The sequence below is a fragment of the Lycium ferocissimum genome, chromosome 3 (genome assembly GCF_029784015.1).
Source record: "Lycium ferocissimum isolate CSIRO_LF1 chromosome 3, AGI_CSIRO_Lferr_CH_V1, whole genome shotgun sequence".
NCBI classification, from domain to species: Eukaryota; Viridiplantae; Streptophyta; class Magnoliopsida; order Solanales; family Solanaceae; genus Lycium; species Lycium ferocissimum.
Window position 1 is genome coordinate 33,710,992 of NC_081344.1, and position 7,542 is coordinate 33,718,533.

Genomic DNA, 7,542 nt, shown 5'->3' on the forward strand with positions numbered 1-7,542 from the left:
GAGTTCAGTGCTTGCCTACTTGGGACGTATGTCGCGTAATCTCTATATGCCTTCAGCATCCCTACTGTTAGCTCATATTTCTCACATCAAAGATGTTAAGGTTTTGCCTTCGTATGGCTTACCTATCGCTCTCGGAACAACTTACTTTACCTCCTCTTGTCGCGATCTCACCACTTTGAATTTCCCGCATTAATAATCTTGAAGTTATCCATTGTGAAATTACTCTTCTCTCTTACATACTAGCCTTGAGTACCGAAAACACCTTATGGGTTGACCTAGACATTGGGGCGTGTTCCTTTCAACTCATAATATCTTTCATCAGCTTTCAACGCGTCCCCACCTTTTCGTTTAATACTAAATCATTCCTAATTAGTGCTAACGCCTTTACATAAAAATTCTCTCGATTATCCTTACCTTCATTACCTTAATATCCTGCATATACCAATGCCCATTTCTATCCCTTTTCCGTCCCCCCTTCACCATAATCCTAGCGTCTGTACCCTCACATTCTCTTTCTTTTTACATCATAGTTTCCCATGCCTTCCTTTCATCGCTACCACTCTTTCATTGGCTTATCAGGGAAAATTCAGTCTGTTAAGTATGTGTTATTCATCCTCCCCTCCTTATGGGGTATAACTTTTCGCCTCCGCCTCTTAACCCCTTTGCTTTTCTTGTGCCGTTTTGTTACTTCCAATCTCTCCCCCTCAGTTATTCAATTGCCTATTGCGATTGACTTACGAGAGTCCTTCCGTTGTCACTTATCGATATCTTTCCAATACCTAGTCGTTTGTCCTTTTATTATTATAACGTCCTTTAGTCCTGTTGAACTTCCTACATCCATCATTCGACTTTAGCTTAGCTCAAGTTACTTCCTGACACTAGCATTCTTTCCTCCTTCCGGGGATGACCATCCCCCTTGCAATGCTTATTATAATTGTTAGCTCACTCCCCTATTTATACTACAGCTCGTCCGGTCCGAGTTCAGCTTGCACAGTCATTCTCAAGTAATCACTAGACGCCACGGCTGATATTTGCGAAAGGGGGCCCCTAGGCTTGCGTAGTCTACTGCTAACCTTTCCCATTTCTTCTACTGCTAACCTTTCCCATTTCTATCTATGAATCTTATCATCATGATGCCCTAAGTTCCCATTTATTTCTCCCGAGGTCCCTTACTGACTTATACGGCTTGATTTGATTGCTATCCACTTCCTTCGTCAACATTCTGTATCTTATCTATTCCCAAAATTTTCATGGAATATCCTGTCATCGCTACATCTTCCTGTTTTTAACCACTCTTACTTGTTAGTAGTGTCATACCCCTGCGTTTATTTCATACTCCTAGCAATTCATAGTTTCCAGTATGCACTTCGAGTCTTACGTTTGTCCATCCCTCAACGTTACCTACTAGGGCCATCCTCTCCCCACCTATGCATAGTACATTTCCTCCAGTATGTAGTTAAACAACATCTCTGACTTCCTTTCCGCCGAATAACTCATCATAAGGTAAGCCTGGGGTTTTCTTATTACGACGTCACCAAAAGAGGGGTTTTGGACGACGCATTTTTGGCCTATTAGTGGAGTCCCGTATCTTGCTAATTGCTAGAATGGTGTCACAGGTTCGTTACTTCTACTTGGACCTTTTTGTCCATTAGATTATCATTTGTTCCCTCGTGACAAATAATAAGTGGCGTTTCTAGATTCATAAGTGCATATATGCATACAAGAAATTTTAATGGAGGGATTTAGTATACCTGTAAGTAGCCTGTCCCGGTCCTATATATAAGAGGTTTGATCAGATACACTTCGGAGCGGAACCCTGCTATCCGTACCAACTACTCTCATCCTCTTGGCCTGACTACTCTCTTCCTCTTGTGCATATCTCATAATATATACCGGCGATCCCTGATTGACAGACCCCCAAGACTGAGGACTATCCGATACCTCTATGAGGCTGGTGTCCGTAGTTTCCCTAACATAATGTTGCGTCTGAGGGAAACCTGGCTGTGCCAACCCCTGTACTGCTCCTCGCACCTCCTAATCAACGAGCCCCGAAGTCGAAACTAGGGTCCGTGGGGAGGTCGGAACCGAAACTGCTCGGACAGTGCCTTATATGGGTCCTCAGACGGATCTTCCTCCATAGAAACCATAATTTCTAATGGATCCGACTCAATCGTATAACTTATGCTTCCCTCTACCTCTTTCATTACCCTCTGGCCCGTACTGGTGGATGGCACCAGTCTAATATCCACCCTCAAAGCTATCCCCACACTCCTAGCAACAAGGGCTTTTCTCTTCATCAACATCGTTGCAATTCAAACTGAAAAATAGAATCAGGAACGAACTTTCCTACGACTCGGCTCTATCACATGATCTAGAGCATGAAGAAAGGAAACATTCCTAAATGCCCTGTAGCCTCCTGCTTATAAGTATGGCAGGCTATATACTCATAAACAAGACTCTACTAGACACGACTCATAGACATCCCTAGGACAGACCTCCTCTAACACCACTTTATCACACCCCCGCTGAGGGCATGACGGGCATCCGGCTTCCTTAGCCCGGCACCACCTAGCGGACACACATTATACTTTCCCTGTAACTATTACGAAATATCATATGACATAAATATCATCTAAAAGAACACCTGCACGCAGAAAAGACCCAACACGATACTAGACACACACACACACACACACACACACACATATATATATATATATATATATATATATATATACACGCAAGCCGATAAGGCTGCCACTATCATCATCATATCATAAGGCCAGCAAGATCAAAACATGACACCTATATACATAACACTGTCTATGAGCCTCTAAGAGTACATACTAACATACTGGCCGGGGCAGGGTGTCACGACCCAAACCGGAGCGCTGCGACTGACACCCAAGAACCTACTCAGCTGAGTACCATACTACCATTCCATCCATGAGTCACAATATTTTGTGAACCTTTAATTCACAAAATAACGCTTCCATCAGGTAAAATATGAAAAACTTTTCAATAAAACTCTTTCGTCAAATCAGGGACTTCTCCCTTATCGTTAATTTAAAGAAAACCTTTAGTCACGATAAAATCTTTAAAAATAAAGCATAAAAACACATCGACCTATATGGTTTCTTTACGCAACTGTCGATACCTCGACGCACTATCCAGGACACCGTACGCGTAAAAGTCTCTAACATACACGAGATACCATAACATAAGTACTCTGACTCGGCAACACTCCGAATTGAGATGGAGCTCACCAATCCAGTTGATAGCCTGGGAACATCCTATAGCCAATGTCTTTTATTCATCTGTATATACCTGCGTGGCATGAAACGCAGCGCCCCCAGGAAAAGGGACGTCAGTACGAATAATGTACCGAGTATGTAAGGCAGAACTGAAACAAAATATCTCGACTTGGATAATAAAAGAGTAACAGACTCAATCTGTACCTGTAACCAACTCTGATAAACATGTATGCTTATGAACTTTTGATGCAGCATATATATATATATATATATATATATATATATATATATATATATATATATATATATATATATAGCCCCTTCGGGCATAATAACATAATGGCCCCTTGGGGTATCATAATCATCGTATACCAACTGATCAGGTGGTTTGCATATATAACGCCTTTGCCCTTTCCCTTCCCCATGAAATGATGTCGTGCATGTATGTAAATATACAAATGCATGAAAATCTTTGAAAACCAGCAAAAAGCTCCGAAGGGAGCAACTTTTAGTTCAAAACGGGAAGTTCTTCCCTTTTCTTAAAAATGGGAACTTCCTCCCCTTTTCTAAAAAATTGGAACTTCTCCCCCTTTTCATTTGTCTCCTTCGAGACTCAAAAAACCAATTGTGAAATGCATAGGAATAAGGAAACCTTAAGAATGTACCCTTCGGGAATTAGACATCGTTATGAAATCATACAACTTATGGATGCCCCTTCGGGACTTAAGAAGTCAAGGAACTTGGGATATCCTACATCTAGGAGTGGATACATTATGGATATCTTTACGCTTCGCACTTGTCATAGATCATGCCAAAAAGAAGGAAAGGATAGCCTTAACATACCTGGAAGCTTGATTCTCTACTTTCCAACCTACCTCATGTCTTGAATCTACATATAAAACCATTCATACTATTATTAGTCTCACCATCATACACTTGTCTTAAGCCTTCAATTTAAATCCATTTAGAATCTACCGAAATTCGAGCAGCATCTCCTCTGTTTATATACCTAGCCTGAAATCACAATTCAGTAACCAATCAACAACAACAACAATAGCAACATCAACAACAATATTATCAATGTCAATATATTTCATAAATTAGCCCACACGCTATTTTTCAACTTCCATGACTAACCAACTTACTATACAATTATTTAACGACCTTATCTTCATAAATAAGCCTTAAATAATACCAAAAGAGAAAGATTCATACCTTCTTCCTGTCCAAACAATAATATCTTCAATATTCCACCTTGAATCAACTCTAAAATCCAACGCAGAACAATTCTAAAATCACACCCATGCGTTATCCGGACCTAAACTACTACTCCGTTACTTGAGACTGGCTCACTTTTTGATTCCCTTACTCCCTCTTCTGATTTTTTGGAATTTTCTGGGCAAAATCTGATGAAAAAGGGGGTTATTACCATTTATATAGGATCAAATTCGGCCCGGGTCACTCTAGCAAGTCGGTCGCTATTGCAGTACTATAGCACACGGTTCTGCTTTGTCAGCCGAACTTGTAACGTCCATAATTCTCTACTCCGATGTCCTATCAACGAATGGTTCGTTGCGTTGAAAACTAGACTCGACAAACTTCATTTTATGATTTTGAAAAACCTTAAAACACTTCATATGCTAAGCGATATTTTTCCCTCAAGTTGGACCAAAATCTTTACACGAAACATTACCCATCCTTTCTCCAAAGTCGTACTACTCTATTTTTTCCACTCATTTCCTTATAAAACCTTCCAGTATACCTTATATACATCCTTCACTCATTAAATATACTTAATAATACTTGATCCTTAGATTCCAAAGTGGTTTTACTTAACCCTAACTCAACGTACTTATTTTTCAAATTTGATAAGTGCTCTTCGAAGATACGGGGTGTAACATCCTTCCCCTTTTAAAAACATTCATCCTCGAATGTTAAAACTAGTCTTGTACTCTGTCTGTGATCCCCTTTCTCTGGTACGTCCCCTTATTGAATCATTCTTCTCGTTAACATATCGCATTTAATCATACCATCGCCATAACAGGTCTCCATTGGTTGTTTACTCACTCTTTCCTACGCTTACTTCTATCCTTCTCGAAATCTTGTAGTCATCGATTCCCCAACTTTTAACCTGTTTAAATCCGCTCATACCCTTCCTAGCCTTCTACTACATTTAGTAACATCATAGGTTTACAAAACTTTCTCTACTCTCGTAGTTAATCTCTTTGCTTTCGAAACTCATAAGTCGGAAAACATGCTTCTAAAGAAATCACTAACATACCTGGATACCGAACCACGCACTTCTGGCCTCATAACTGAGGGCTAAACCAATTACGACCTCATGTACTCCAATAGCTCATATCTTCCCCATCTTTACCTTACTGACCTTTAAATCTCATAACTTGCCTCTTGATACCCTTGTAACCCTCGCTCTGCAATTGCGTTAACTCTCTAACTAGTCGTAGCTCTACTCAACGTAATCATCTCTGCATTAATGGCAAACATATATTCTAACTATACTTTGTTTTACCGACAACTCCCGATATGTAGGAACTAAGTAACCCCAATTCACTAATCTAACTAATATAAAATCATCTTAATATCTCTAGTATCCTAAAGTATAACAGGAACAACCCATATCTTTATGACATTCTTTAACTCAACCTTAACATATAATCAATTCCATAATCCTTTCTATAAATCATTTCTTTTGAGTTAGTCGTGAAAACCTTCTCTTTATGTTAAGCCATAGTAGAACTCATTTGTCGACTTTCCCTGAATCCCCCAATAAACCTTGTTCCTACAAAACCTCGAATGTAGCCCATTTTGATCCTTCGGGCTACTAATAATCTTCCTCATAAACCATTCTTCATGCACACAAAGACTATCTTAAAACTCCCATGCATTCCCTTCTATTTTCTTGTCATATCCTTCCCATTTTGTGGACATTAAGTTCCACACTGGAATATTGTTCAATTTCTTTTCTTCCCATGAATTATTTTCAGTCCAGTCTCAAAAGATACTCTTTAGTTACTCTATTCATTTGCTGACTTGCCTTGCATTTTTGTTAATCTTATTTCCACAACAATTCTTACTTCGAACTATCCATATAATCCATTCCTAATACAACATCTACCACATATTATTTTAGTGCTTGTCCACGTACCCAAGCTTACTCGCTTCCCCCCTTAAAAGCTTTACCTTATGGTGTTATATTCCATTGCCATTCTCAATTGAAATTTCATCCCATAATAATCCTTTCTTCATCGCTTTCGTTCTTACATTTACGAATCCTTCAAGTTCCCTATTTGTCATTGCCCAAAAATACTACTTTAAATCTCAAATCTTGCCTATAATAATCCCTGGGAATACTCGAAATAATGATGTACTAAACTATATGTCCAACCGGAATAGTACTTTTTATCCCAATAACTAATGCCCAGTGTCCACTTGTAGTGTCATCTTCCTCTTATCATTACATATCAACCTGTTCCATACTTTCCCATTAATCAATCCGTAGTAATCATAGACGTAGAATCTTCGTATCTCCTAAATCTTTGGTCCTTGTCCTCCTTTGGTCCTTGTCCGTAAATTTTAAGTAAATTCAAGCAGAGTGTCCCTTATATTTCTTACTATCCCAGACCTGCACACAGCTCAGAAAGCAAGTCCAATGCCTCACAGGGCAACCGCAGAAATACAAACGATCCATAGTTCAGCTATACCAAATTCTTCTCATATATCAACACCAATAGACGGGAAACATACCTTTATGATACAAGCATCAATCCTTACTAATAACCTTAAAACTAAGCAATCAATCACTTATCAATAATCAAGACATCTGGGGTTAGGACCAGGGATTTCATAGCCTATGACATAGCTCTACGGCACGATCTATGATAAGAAAGAAAGATAACCATCCTAGATGTCATGTATCCTCCTGTTTATAAATGTAGCGAGCTTCACAACATAAATAAGACTCTACTGTATGCAAAAGTCTCTAAATTACATGAGATACCATAACATAATTAGTTTGACTCGGCAACACTCCGAACCGAGAGATGGAGCTCACCAATCCGGTGATAGCTGGGAACATCCTATAGCCAATGTCTCTATTCATCCGTATATACCGTGTGGCATGAAACGCGGCGCCCCCGGGGAAAAGGGACGTCGGTATGAATAATGTCATCGAGTACGTATGCGTAACCGAAACAAAATATCTCGACTCCGGATAATAAAAAGTAACGGACTCAATGTATGCCGTAACCAACTCTGATAAACATGTATG